At 43.9% G+C, this 14,983-nt stretch overlaps 1 protein-coding gene across 3 annotated transcripts in view; it reads left to right on the top strand.

Moving 5' to 3' along the window:
- The window catches only part of sema3fa (sema domain, immunoglobulin domain (Ig), short basic domain, secreted, (semaphorin) 3Fa), a 56,040-nt gene that overhangs the window by 14,753 nt on the left and 26,304 nt on the right, over nt 1-14,983 (top strand). The gene's annotated exons all lie outside the window — the stretch shown is intronic.

Below are 14,983 nucleotides of genomic sequence, written 5' to 3'. Positions count from 1 at the left end.
TTTACTTCATTCATGTCCCTGGGGGAGCGGAGGGGGAGTGGCATACAACACTGGCACGGCATTAGCGCTCAAAGCATCTCTGTCCGTCCGTTTCCACCCTCCGCTCACTTTCTCTCTGTATCTCATCGTTCTCGTCCTCCTCTTGGCACAAACGCTGAAACGCTCATCAGTCACAGCTTGGCAATGATCCTGGGCTTTCATGTTCCGCAGGATTTCATGTTAGATGAATTGATGTGCTCCTCCGGACCATGTGCTGCGCTGCGCTACAATGATGGAAGACCACAGACAAGCGCCCCCAGACTCGGAGAGCTTATAGGAGGCAACACCTCCTGGCACAGACTCAGAGACACAAAACTTTTCTCCACGGCTGACAGATCTAGTTTTAATGTGGTCGACTCAGCCGAGAGTCGCACAGAGGAAACAACAAAATGTCTTTTGACACTGGGAAGCTCTCCAGCCTAACTGATGCTTTGTTCAAGTGTAATCGCGTTTGGGGGGCATAAAAATCTTGGAATTCATTAGTCCATGGCTTTTGATTATACTAATTTCACTCTGGTAAAGGATTGACGCACAGCATGACATTCACCTTTTCATCACCGTGGCAGGATTACACTGTCCTACTAAACCATCTATGCATGATTAATTAGTCACAAACCACTACAAAGTAGGATGAGCAAAGTGAACCATAAAAACCACAGTGCATGCTGTGGTTAAACCTGATTGCTCTATGACTAAAAGCACACATTATTTTTTTTCGTTGCAAAGATATTGTTAGATGAAGAGTTCCACACATAAGTAAACATTAGCAAACAGTTTGTTCCACAGAACCATCTGGGAATTTGTCTTCGGCCATTGGAAAAGTCACTTGGCTGATAATTGGACGAAACATTCATCTTTCACAGGCTAACGTCAGATCATCAAAAACCATATGACATCGTGGGAGAACCCTACAGTGCAAGTGATGGCCAGTTCTTGCCAAAGCCAGTTAGGAGAAGAGCAAAAACATCTCTTCCACCAAGAAAAGCCTTTAGTGCTGTTCAGTGTTCTGTTCTTTGGTCAGTGAAGAAATACTCCTCAGTAGAGTAGAAATACTCTTGCCTCAAACCACTTCAGGAGATGTAATTGTTTTGTAGAGAACAGCTGCCTCTGTCACCACTTTAGATGCCAGTAGCTCTTCACGGGACGCTGATTATTCAGAACCACTGTGGTTCAGACACAAGCATATAAGTGGCCGTCTGGCAAGATGGATTGTATATGATCTGGCGATCTCTCATGCTATTGTTCTTTCTTCTTGATAAACTACAAAGGTACCCAAAATCACTGTGCAGCATTTCCAAGTACATAAGGTGTGGAGATAATTGGGCTTTGTTGATGTTAGAGCTACGTCTAAACATGTAAAACTGAAATGCTTTGATATGACACGTATTTGCAGTAGGTGTTATTTACGCTGGGATATGTCCCCCACCACATTTTCAAAGGATAATTAGTTAGAATTGTGCTAAAAGTGTCATTTTTGACCTTTTTTTTTGTTGTTATCAGAAAACTTCTGTTAAAACTAGGGATGGTTTGCAAAGGTTATCTCATAAATGTCATACATTTTATAGCAAACACAGAGACTACTTTCATCATCAATCCACAATATGACATAAACTATTAAGATAAGGATGCAGCTGTGGAGATAACTTCCACAGAAATGTCATCACCGGACTACCATTCATCATGATATCATGAGGTGGACTGTCCTTGAGACACTTTTGGTATCACAGTCGTCCTGTGGCAGCGACACCCACCTGGCAGACTGGGTTTAACCGAAAGCCTCGGCGCTACATATTTATTCATTGCAGCTGCGATCAAACGATCATTTCACAGCACTACCAACTCTTTCTTGTGTGAATGTTGCAAAAATGATTCACCAGTTCCTCAGATGATCATAACCAGACTGCTGGAAAAGCTACAAGAGAAAATATGGCAAGCTGCAAACAAACAAGCCCGAAGCAGCAGGAAAGAAAAAGAAAAAGAAAAAAAAAAACAAAAAAAACCAAACTTGTCTGCTGTTCAGATCTGATGAATGAAAAACAGATAACGAAGATGGGAGAAGGGAGTGTGAGAGGGAGCGAGAGAGGCCACTCTTAAAAGGAAAAAAGTCTCTCTCTCTCCATTCCTGGTGTGGATCAGTCCGTCTTTGGGTGCCTTATCAGTGCACAGCGGATGGCTAAGCACTGATTTATGAGAAGGTATGACGGAGTAAGATAAGAAGGTCTTTAGCCTCCATGTGTCTGTGCAATCACCGGCCTCCTTCAACACTCCATGTGTGGACGGATGGAGGGACTGTGACTAAGATTTCCCACTGTCACGCATGTTGCCTCACAACCGATAAGACTCTTGGCTTCCTCTCGTTTTTTTTTTTTCTCTCTTTATATTTATATCATTCTCCAATCAAAACAGGCACTTCCCAGTAAAAACTTTCTTTTGTCAAAACTGTCTGAGCGTCTCCCACCTGGATAGTTTTGGGACAGTCTGGTTGCTTTCAGTATTAATGTGAGCCTGCAGTCAAATACCTGAGAACGCCTGGATCCTGATGTAAAAACTAATAGGTCATTAGATGCTGGTGCTGCGGTTTCGAATGTGTTGCATCATGAGTTTTTAACAGTTGGAAAGGTCGTTTCAACATTTCTTATCTCGCTCCATTTGTGTGCATACTAAATCTGACAGAGCAGAACTGCCAACAATAACATGCCAGAGAAATCGCAGACATTTCTCTGATTTGCTGTTGGTGTCCGGGTGCGTGGCCGGTAATCTGAACAGTGGGCAATCTTATTTGCCCATTTCATGCCTGGTGTGCAGTAATTGCTGTGTAGTGTTGACATGACGTGATCCAGAGGCCATGGTTTTGAGTATGGCAGGTCATCTTGTATCTCGTGTTTATATGATTTTATCATTCTTTTACTCTGTGGAACAAGTTTCACTTTCCGTGCCAGGGCTCCTCTTGCATGAGAAGACTCTGGTTGTACTCATTATCATTCTGCTACAGGTAAAGAAACACTTTGGCTTGTTTGAACATCTTTAAACCAATCAAAATGGTCTTGGGTTGCGTTAAGCCCGGGATGGAGCAATGGCAGTGCTGTCAAGAGTTTCCCAAGGAAAGAGGCTAGCGCCAGCCAACTAGAAGTCACCAGATGATGTCATATGCTTGTCAATGTATTGATGACATCATCGTACATTGCTCAATGCCTTGCTTTTGCCTCGCCATTTATCCACAGTACGGAATCACAACAGCCAGGTGTATTTACTATATAAGCTTGTACGACAACATAAATAGGCCTTCATTGAATAGAAGAGGTTGGATCACGATCACTGCATTATTATGTTAAAATATACTTAGACGGCCATTAATATACTTGTGTGGCCCGCCCAAGTAAAGACTATGTGTGGGAAACACTGCAGTAGCACACAACTAGTGGAGGGAAGAAGCAAAACTTGAAAAGCTGGCAGGCTCTACAAGAACAGTCTGCATCTGGTGAGTCAGACTAGCAAAACTTCACCGTTCAACCTGGCAATTTCATTTGTAAGCTTCTGCCTTATTAATATGAATGAATGCACTAACTAGAGACATTCACACATCCTCCTCCGACTGGCCCGAAGCAGCCACACTCTTCAAACTGACCCTTTATGGTCATGGGTGAGAAAAAGGTCGCAGGGTCACGGGGTAGGATGTCCCATCTGTCCATCAAACATGAAAGCCTCCAAATCAACAGGCCCTGGTGTTTTAAGTAGGAGGGGTGAGAGCGTCAGTCAGCGAGGGGAGTAAAAAGGCCGTGGATTACACAGACAGACAGTAATCTATAGGTCTGTCAGCCTGTCACTCAGCCTGACCTTGGGTAGCTTTGCTTTAATTGCAGGCTGGGATGAGAGCGCGGGGGCCCGCCTTCAGCAGACAATTCACATTATCCATTAAAGATGTAACGGCTGCCAACATGTTTCATCTTGAATGACATTTTTTTACTTTCAAAGCGCACATTTAACCTTTTGGAATGTAAATGGTCGTTTTAGCCTGTAATTATTTTCTGCGAGTAAAGGCCCCTCATTCTTAAAGTGTTTGGTTCCGTCGTGCTGGGAAAGATCATCACATGAGACGATTTTACTTGAGTTAGTGCTTCTTGCTCAGAAGAATGCTTAAACAAACACCACTCCAACACTGACGGCATTGAGGTGGCCTAAGCTGACTGCTGCCCTGTGAGATTACGCTTCAGTACTGCACCTGTTTGATGTTTTCTGCAACTGTGCGTGATGTATGCTTCCCTTCACACCACCGGGAAGTCCAAGCCATCACCTTGTCAAATCATCATCTATACAGTGACCCCTTAGACTGTGAAACAAGACAGGTTGTTTGGGTCGTTGAAGTTTAAAAAAATGTGTGCACCATTGCAGCAACAATGTGGCTTCTTATTCTGGTTTACTGCAGTCGGTACAGTTTGAATATGTTCCAAAAGCCAACTATTTTCCATAACAATTTTCTGAAGCGTTTCCACTGCCTGCATTCCTTTCTGCCACCTCTTCCCCCACTTCAGCGCCTTCTCCCTTCGCTCTAACTCCCTCCATTCCCACTACCATCATCGCCATCATGCAGCCACTCTTCCACTCAGAAAAGATGAATGCCCTTGACTGACGGTCATCATCCCCCAGTTTCGTCCGCTCCTCTGCTCCCTTTTTTTGACAAACAGACAGACAGCAAATGGACAAGTTAACATGGGCGCTCTGTCACTCAACAGCTTTTGTCTCTCACCAGTTGGTCTCCCTACTTTTCCTTTCTTCCCACAGCTTTCAGCAAACTTTCCTGCAGCGTTTCATTGAATGTTTGGATCAAATCTCTCTGTGTGCGCACTGGTGAGTGTCGCCTTTTATGTCAGTTTGAGCTGCATTAAAGAAAATGCTCCCGTCATGCTCGCAAATGTACCAAAATAAAAAAAGGTTACTGTTGAAAGAAGCACGCACAAAAGATGGCTGTAATAAAAGGAGGCAGCGGTTTGGTCAGAATATGAGTTTAAAGTGTTGCACACTTGACCAGGAAACTCAACATGTTACCAAAGAATCACTGAAAACAAAGTCTCCTGGACTCCATACAAACAGACTCAAAGCTGCTGCTTGTTCTGGGAAGGATTCAGTGGTAGAGGATACTTAGTATACGCTGAGCCAGGGTTGGGCCCAAACCCAAGAAGTGAAACACTAGCAAATAACATCTCACATTTGTGGGGCTCAAGTTGCTCTTACCCAGACCATAATAAGAAAACATAATATTGTTCCTGGGTTGCTCCTGAGTCCTAACGGCTCAGGGGTTACCTGTAATAACTTGTCAGAGAATATCTGTGTGTTTTTGTTTGAGAATACGCTCATAAATCGTCAGAATATGTTGCTGCTAATTTGTTTTTCTTAGACGAGCTTGTGGTTGCAGAGCTTAAGAGACTGGGATGGCAGAGTTTGTGCTCCAAGTGTAATTACCACCAGAATCATCTCCTGAGGTCAATGCCGTATTGATCTATTAGTTCACCGGTGCACAGTCGGCTACTAATGGAATGGATTACTGGTGGAATGTTATGTTTGATCTGTTTGCAAAGATCTTCTCTTCAGGGAGTGTGTTGAGAAAATCTTGACCTTTCAAGTTCATGTAAGTGCATGTAAGAGGCAGATGATGAGCCAAATATAAAATGTTATCAGATACTGCTGTAGTTCTTGTCAAAGGCTACAAGCAAGCGACCAAAAGCTACAGTCTACCACCATGCCAGCGGCTCCATGTGACTCAGGTCAACATGCTAACATGCTCACATTGATAGTTCTATCATGCAGATCGTTAGCAGGTACAATGTTAACCATGTTAGCATTGCAATCATTATTAAGTTTGAAACCAAAGTAATGAACATATTGACCTGATAATTGTTCTAGAAGGGGAGGTAAGAAACCATCTATGTAATTACAATGAAATTACTGAATGAAATTTCATGCTAATCCATCCAGTAGGCAATGGGCCATTTTACTAAAATCACAAATGTGATGTGGTGGTGCCAGAGGAGAAGTCAGGGAAAGTCATTAGGATTCATCCTCTGGGAACCATGAATATCTGTGCAAAATGTTGTTCCAATCCATCACATGCATGTTTAGATACATCACAAGTACTGAGACAAGTCAGGGGATTGCCAAAATCATTAGGACTCATCCTGTGAAGAACACAAATATGTGTACAAAATGTCATCAGTATAATCCCAAGAGCCACGCCGCCTTCTTGTCAAATGTGCATGTTCCATTTAGGAGGTAATTTCAGCTAGTTCGAGAAGTACATTGATGTCTTATGGTTATGCATGTCTGCCTCAGTCTTTTTAGCTTAACTCCCACTAACTGTTAACAGGGCACAAAGCATGTCAGACAAACAAGCAGGTCCTCGCTGTAGGCCCGGACTCCCAACACGCCATCTGAGGACCACGCTGCTCAACACCCAGCCGCATTATCTGCTTGTCCCCTGCCTGTCATACGGCATTAGTGCACAAGGCTCGACCCGGGATCTGCTCTGACATGTACCTGGTCGGGGGTGACCCTGCCTTTGTCTGTCGCCGATGTGGGGTCAAGTGGGTGTATGCAGCAGCAGGGCATGCAGTGTTATGTGGACCGTGCAGATGGGCCTCTGGCACCCGCCCATTAGTGGCTTGTGGTGTGATAACTCCACAGATGCTGCTGACCCTGGAGCTTGACTAGCTTCCCTTGCTGGCCATTTGGGACCAAAGGCAAGTTAATATTTGCATCACAAACCTCTAATTGACTGCCTTGTTTCACACCTGATATAGGATAATTCGCATACTAGACATTTTTTTAACAATGCAGGACATCTAACAAATGTTAAATGTTCCATTAGCACTTTTAATCCAAAGGCTCCAGCTGAGCTTATTAAGGGCATTTCCACTCAAAAGTTTTAAACCAAATTTTACATCTCTTCTTGAGTGATTTTAAATAGGCCAAAAAAACATTTTTGCCTCCTGGCTCAGGGTCAAACAAGTTTCCCCGTCTCTCCAGGTGGCCTGGTAGTCGATGACACATCCCACAAAACATCCCCAGCTCAGCTCCAGCGAGTGGCCTTTGTTGCTTGTCATCCTGTCTGTGTCTCCAGGGTGGCTGACAAAAACACCACATGGTGTGGGTGGACAGAGGAGACAAAGTCATTCATTAAAATAACATAAATGCCATCCTCGCTGGGAAGCAGCAGCGGAATGCCACCATGTGTCAGAGTTTTTGGTCGTTGTTTGAAAATCTCATCATGTCACATCCTCTTGAGTAATTTAGCTGAACGCTCGCTGAGAGAACCACACAACCACAGGCATTTCATTTTGTCAGCTTTTAAGAAGTTTGCTTAAAACTTGCACAACTCTTGGACGCAAACACACCATTTGAATCTCGTTAGAAGTGGATCTTAACACGCTTGTTTTGAGACAAGTCTAACTCTTTCTTCATGCTAGAGTTAAATACATTTAATGGGTGAAGCACACGCCTGACAGTCATTGAAAAATACATCATCACTGCACTCATCGTGCACGCATTTCCCCCATCACCATGGCTGTTCCACCTGCGGCATGCCGGGTGTTAAAGAAAGGAGCTTGTGTTATCTCAAAGGGTTGGTATGCGGACAGGGGCTAGTGGATGCTGGCAGGATCAGACAAGCTGAGGAACAGGAAAGGTGTCGGAGGAAGCTCGGCGATACTAAATCAAAATAGCACTAACCAGGCATAGAGAGGGAGATTTAAGATAGGTGGGGATGCCATAATTTTTTGGTCTAGCTGCATGCATGATAACCTCTTTAAAGACTCCGCACAGTGTTCTGGATGGTGCGAGAGGCTGGCAGAAACAGGCTCAAACAATCTGAGGAGGCTGATGCAGGATGGGAAAGTGATGATTGATGCTGGGATGTTTGTCTCCTCATCACTCCTCACTGTGAGATAATTCGGTTTTATTTTGTTCAATAGAGGAAGCAGCGTTTTGGGTACTGAAGTGAAAATGATCTATATGAATGGTTGATTGAAATTTCAAAAACAATAAAGAGATCTTAACAGCTCCCTCAGTATCATGTGGTGTTTCAACCTCACACCATCTTCACAGTGTTGGGACTGTAGAGATTATCCTAATCAGATGTATCACCATCCTGAATAAGAAGTGCATTGCTTCCACAACTCATCCAAGGACACAAGTCATCTGAATTAAAAGGCAATTAAAAGGCAAGAATTGGGCTAGAGCCCGCCCAATAGCTGTAATTATAAAGTCAATGATCCTCCAATGTATTTAAAACATTTTTGACACTGATATGTAACAGAAGAACAATACAAAAACTTTACAGTCTAAAAAGACATCAGCGTACTGAAACAAGAAATATCACTGGGAAACTTTTCATTCTGGCATATATCAGACAAGACATGCAGATTCGATATATCTGTAATCGGCCTTATTGATATATCGGCCGAACGTCGTATCAGTCAGGCTCTAGTTTTTACTCGGAGGACTTTTCATCCAGGGTGTCAAACATAAATGCTACATTAGCACCACACTAGCATAGCTAACACTCATCCTACCCAACAAACTTTTTCCTCCTATCCAATTAGAGAATTTACAGTTAAGTTACAGTTCCTACCCAAATGCCATCATTAGTCCTGCACACTTGCCTACGTTATCATTTTAACTTGACCCTGCAAAGCCTGATCTGAACCATTTCATCCCACTTGCATAAACTACTGATCAGAAGTCTGTGAGGGAAACCGAGAACATCTTGTATGTCTTTTAGAATAACGCTTGTGCTCGTTGGAACCTTACATGTCGTCAAAGTGTGACACATAGATTCTTGATGCACGTGCGTCTGCTTACTGTAGCATGTGAATTTGGCAGTTTGTATATATGTTAACCACCAAGTGTTACTTCCTCATTACTTCCCTTTCTTGTCAGGCGTAAACATGACTTTGTGGAACTTCTCTCTCGTCTATGTTTACTCCTGCTCTGTACCTAAGCTGGCAGCTGACAACGCAATCAGTTTTTGTGTATTCGTGCCTTCGTGAGCTGTGGTTTTCGCTCCTCCAGCAGCAGCAGAGGGGATCTCAGCCCCTGTGTTGGCCGACTGAAGCAGCTCTCGCAGAGTTCGACTCAGAGTTTCCATTGCTCTCTCCTGCCCACTTTGATAAATGGAAGTTCTTAGGCCTGCTGTCAGGCTCCTCTCCCCTCGGGGCTCCTCCCTCCATTCTCACTCCTCCACCACACCATTTGCTGTTGGGGGGGGTGAAAAATGACAGCAGGGAATATAGTAGATACTCAGTGCTGGACTGGAGAGTGGAACACCCAGAGAGGGTAGAGGTGGCTTTTGTCCCCAGTGGACTGCCAGTCAACACTTTGCAGCTAATGGTCTCTCTAAATTTACCTCCTAATTACCCCGCTCTTATTGCCCCCAGCTAGCAACACACTGGCCATGACCTTGATACACGAGGAAGCAAGAGGGCACACTTAAAATGATTTTTTGTTCAGCACTGGTTAAAATCAGCCAGAGGAGAGCTGATTTATTGGCATCTTGGCTCAGCAACTACGCACATTTTTAGCGCTCCCGATCGAATAGAGGATTAGATGAAATCCATAAAATAAGAATGGGCCGACTCCTATGAGAAAGGCATTGTGCGTCCGGGTACGTGTTAGTGCAGCTGACAGAGAGGGAGAGTATTTGCTCTGAGTGCCAGGTCAGAGGTCAGCCAGGGGCAGTTGGATTTTTCACTCATTCGCACCAGCTCCGTCTCATTATTCAGCCCTTTCCGTAATCCCTCTAACCTGCGTGTCACCACTGACCGCCGCCGCCAACCCCGACCGGCTTGCTGCAAGCACAAGCACGGCTACAACAACAAACACAGCTTCATCATCATTACAGCGGCTTGCAGCATCTGCACGGCCCCAGTCCCGCACACGCAAACACTTGTGCATACAATGGCCAGCCACAGGCTCAGACAGCGCCTTTCGGGATAGAGCGTTTTATAAACAAAGTAAGGAACCAACCCGTGTTTTTCGTGTTCTCCAAAATCCAAGGATTAGAGTTGTGGAGGGAGAGAGTGAGGCAGACCTGCACACGGATTTCCTGAGAGGCTTTAATTACAGCTCAGCTTGAATATATGTCTCATTTTTCTTTGACTTTTTCTTCCATTAAATGTAAAGTAGTGCTTAGGACTTATAATTTTCATGCCACTTGAATGCATCCCACCATACTTTTCTGTGTAACCAAGCGGAAAACATGCTTATAAAAACTAGATGAAAAGCTTTTGCTGTCACTGTGTGAAGCTGCAACAGCAGACGTATCATGAGGTTTCATCTCAATCGATTCTACTCTTTAAACAGCTGCAGCTACAACATTGTTCCTCGCACCCTTTCAGACGTTTCTTAAGGAGGTGCATTTTTCCCCACTCTACTCAAACCATCCCACCCCAGTATCGTCATGACCACCCTGCTCTCTCCACACCCGGCCTGACGCCCTCAAAGATAATCCTGATTATGCTGAAGTGTGTGAGGAGGCCTGGGATGAGCTTTCACCTCAGACCCCTCGTGTCCTTTAACCTTTCACCTGCGGCCCTGAGGGCAGCTGTCTGTTGCCGTGTGCGTTGAGGGAAAAGCGTTGGTCACGTGAGTCATCTCAAGATTGTAGTAGTCACGCTGCTTTGGGTTTGGCCGGGTCTTCGCTGAATGTATATATTTGGAATACATTTTCTTTGTTTCTTGACTGATAGTCCACCCTTGTGTGTAATAGGTGGAAGAAGTGGAATGTCTTGCACTGCCCTCCTCTGCATGTAATCCCACCGTATCCTCCTCTGATAATTACATATATACGCTACAACATGAACTTAATGCAGGTGGGGTTTGCAGACCGGAGATATAAATGACCTTTCCTGCCAGTTGAACCAGAGATGCTCCTCCACTCCCTCGTGCTTTAATTAACCTTTCCTGTCATCCGAAACAGCAGAAATAGATTTGTTATAATCTCTCGCCTCCACGCAGGAAGTGAACTCACTACTTAAATCAATCTCTCCGCTGCTCTTGATTTGTGCAGTGGGAGACAGGTGTCCCTGATTTGATGCGAGGATCAGAGGGCCCTGTTTCTATGTATACACACACACACACACATATACACACACACGTACGCAGTGTATCAGTGGCAAACGAGCGTGAAGAGCATCTGACTGACAGCATCCGGAAGCTCAGAGATAAGACGTAATCGGCTGCCAATTATTTGTCCTCGACAGGCACAGGTAAGCAGCAATCAGCTGCACTGACATGTGTTCTGAGTCAATAGTCCTGGTCCCAGTGGTGGTGGTGAGAGGCTGATTATGAGGTGCAGAAGGGAGGCAAACACAAAGCTGCGACGGGTCGGGCTGATAAGGCTTCCCACTGCTTTTTCAGCCCCTTTCATGTCTGCAGTGACCTCTCCGTCCTGTGCACTTAGAAAGATACACTAGACTCAGACATTCAGCATGCACTCGGGATTTGCACTGAGGACACAAATACTTTTCATACTTCACTTGTTTATTGTATGCTTTTACAATAAGCAGAGTAATTCAGAAGACCACAGTCTGTGCCAATATGATCGCTCCAAAGAGAGTTTCCGCATCCGTAGGGCGAGATATCGTCATAAGTTTGATACTTATACAGATATCTTTACCTCAGTACAAGTTCCTGAATGATAATTTTTTCAATACCAATTCTGTTAAATCCATTTTAACAACAGATTACATTACACATACACTTGATGAGCCCCTGTCTCTAGGCGTAACCTAGTGTTTGCGTACCTTGGGACAACCAATCACCAGCATTATTAGATCTACTCAACAAGCATGCTGTGTCTTATTGGCTCACTTACACTGATGCAATTAACTTCCTTTTGGTAAATAATATTTTCAATATTTGATAGTGTGCTATGACAGGATCAAAGTTCAATACCCAGCCCTACATATCCATCTTCTCATTGACCAAGATCTGCTTGGGTTTAGACAACTTTAGCTTCTTGGAAACTGTGAAGGAAGGATTGGAATTATAGTTGAATCAATAATTTGACATTTTTGAAAATATTTGTATGCATTGTTCCCTTTCTTGGCAAGAGTTAGATGAGAAGGTCAGTACCGCTCTCCTGGTGCTACCTAAATTAAGGAGCTATAATCAAGCTTAGCTTGGCATCATGGGAATATGTGGGAAACGGCTATTCTGGCTCTGTTCTAAATTAAAAACTTGACCAACCAGAACACCTAAACTTCATGAATTAACACTTTTTCCATGTATTGTTAAGTCTTTACACAAACAGAAATGTAAAGATGACAAGTTTTTTTTTTAAATGTAGACTCGTGCTAATTTTTTGATAAACAGCAACTAGGTACAGTGACGTCCTCCCTCTAAAACTAAAACTTGTTATTTTTAGATTTCTGTTTGTGTAGTGGTGAAACAAATAAGACCATTAAGATATAAAGAGTTAGTTAGTGAGCTGTAGAGGTTGTTGGATGTATTTCGAGAGATCCAAGCTATTCGCTTCCCCTTCCAGCCATTTATGCTAAACTAAGCGAACTATCTCCTGGTTTTAGCTGAAATGAGACCGTAGTCAACTATTTTAAGGTCCTCTGGAAAAAATAATGAATATTTTAAAACTCTCACACCACTTACACTGTCTTTATTCTGCTTGGGACCACCCTTATATATAAGCTAAGTGTCCGTCACCTGATGAAGAGAATCCACAAAGGGACACTGTGCATGCATGACTGCAGACAAGCTGCTGCAAGGTGGGACCACACCTCTACTTTATGAGAATGTGAACATGAGTAGATTGGGGAATGCAGACAACATGCCGAGGATGCCTGGCCAGGTATTTGGGATTTTCTGCAGGCGGTATCCTCAGACCCCCCTGTTCTCTTTCACCTGTAATACACACACACACTCACACACACACAGACGCAGACACACACAGACTCTGACAGGAAAGTAGAGGAGATCTGCAAAGCTGATAGTGGCACGAAAAGAAGTGTCTGGGAGTGTGTGGGCGCTGCATATTTCATCATCTCCTTACAGATACAAAACACAGGTCCCTTATGTCCCTCTGAGGATGACCCAGGAAGGCCACACTGAGGTATGAAGCTTTGCCAAAAGGCTACATACCTTGGCTGCAGAACAGAGCGGAGTGACCACAGTGCAGAGGGATCACATCAACAGGTGGACAGACTACAGGATCAGTTTACCAGCAGATGTCATTCACATTCTGGGGCAGTTAGTAGGAACAGATTGGGTTTTATCCAACCAGAAAGATCTTCAGCAAACCAACGACAATTCCACGTGCACAAGCTGAAAATAAAAAAAGGAACATTTAGCTTGGCCTGCCTGTGTGTCTGGTAGTGATTACAAAGACCTTGCTGGGAAAGCCGGTGATATACACCAGATCCTGCGGCCTTTACAGACTCGTGCCCTATCATTGCTGAATTTACCAGCTTGTTATAAAGTCAGACGTTTGACACACAATGTCAAGGCTGTGTTTTGTTCCGTAACATTTTTCTTGGCGTCGGAGGCATGGCCATTTAAGGCTTGGAGCTGCAGAGTGCGTCTGAGAAATGAATTTGTGCTGACAATAGAGCGCGATGTGAGCACTTTGAGGTGGACTGTTATCATACCTGACTCCTTATCTCAACACGCCCCGGGCATTATTTCAAAGAAAATGTGTTTTAGCATGTCTCGTCTCGCACAGATGTAATATTTCTCCTGAGTGCAAGATTGCCACTTCATTTTGAAAGATTAAAAATGGCAAGATGAATGGAGTTAATGTAGAGTAGAGCTATAATAGAGTCATTGTACTTCAGCTGAGGGGACGTGTAGTCTTTATGTAGGCTTTTAAACGTGCTGGAATGGGTCCTGCGTGCTGCGGCGGCCCTGGTTATTCCTCCCATTACGTCCCATACATTATCTCCTTCACTGCAATTTTATACACTTCAGGGCTGCGAAAGCTGCTGATGTTGAGGCTACGCATGTGCATACAAGCCTTGCTCCTTATGTTGCCAGTGCAGTACAATTAGTTATCAGAAATATGCAGACCTCCATGAAAAGATTACAGATGAGATATAATTTTCATCAAACACAGCCAGACATGTTTTTCCATTATGTGTCAGCGGTCTCTCCGTATCAGTCGGCTTTGGAAAAATGAGGCTAAAACAGAGCGTTTGAATACAGATTGTTGAATGAAGTCGTCCAAACCAAAATTGGTATATAATTTGCGGCCCATGCTTTTTCAGAAACAAGATAATTAGTCTGTTTTGAAAGTGTGTCACTCAGTTTGTTTGGATATAATTTAGAATCTGATTTGTGTATTTTAACTGCCAAAAAGGGGCTTTTATCAGTGATGTCATGGCTGCAAAATAATCCTCTCAAATCAAATGTTATCTTTTGGGGAGTTTTTTAACATTCAGTTTTGATTAAGAGTTGACTTTGGAGCTCACTTGTTGCTAGTTTTTCATGATATGCAAGTCGTTGGGGTCATTCTTGTCAGGATGAAATTATGGTCGGCTACAAGATAGTTATTGATCCAGTGATCCCTGAATTGAAGACAGAGATGACAGGCTGCCAGAAACTTGAAGCCAGTCGGCGCTAACTGATAATCTGTTCTGATGAATGTTTATTTGTAACGTGGTAGGTTATCTGTCTGTCTGCCTGTCTGGTCAGTCTGTCCCTCCGCTCTCGGTGACCTACAGCCGCTGTCGGACTTTTGACAGCCAGTCACCGCTGCTCAGATGCCCCTGAGTGTGAATCTGAGTGCAGAGGTGATAAATGTGGGATGTCAGCTGGTGACGTTTGGTGTCCCTGAAGCTCCAGTATCATTCGTCCGCTGGGCCTGACAGAGCAGCTTGCTGGCTGAGTGTGTGACAAGGATAGAAAACAAGCGGAGAGTAGTTTTTGGATGTTCTCTTTGTGTGTG

The sequence above is a fragment of the Acanthopagrus latus genome, chromosome 6 (assembly GCF_904848185.1).
Source record: "Acanthopagrus latus isolate v.2019 chromosome 6, fAcaLat1.1, whole genome shotgun sequence".
Classification (NCBI taxonomy): Eukaryota; Metazoa; Chordata; class Actinopteri; order Spariformes; family Sparidae; genus Acanthopagrus; species Acanthopagrus latus.
This window is presented reverse-complemented; position numbering and strand designations above follow the sequence as displayed.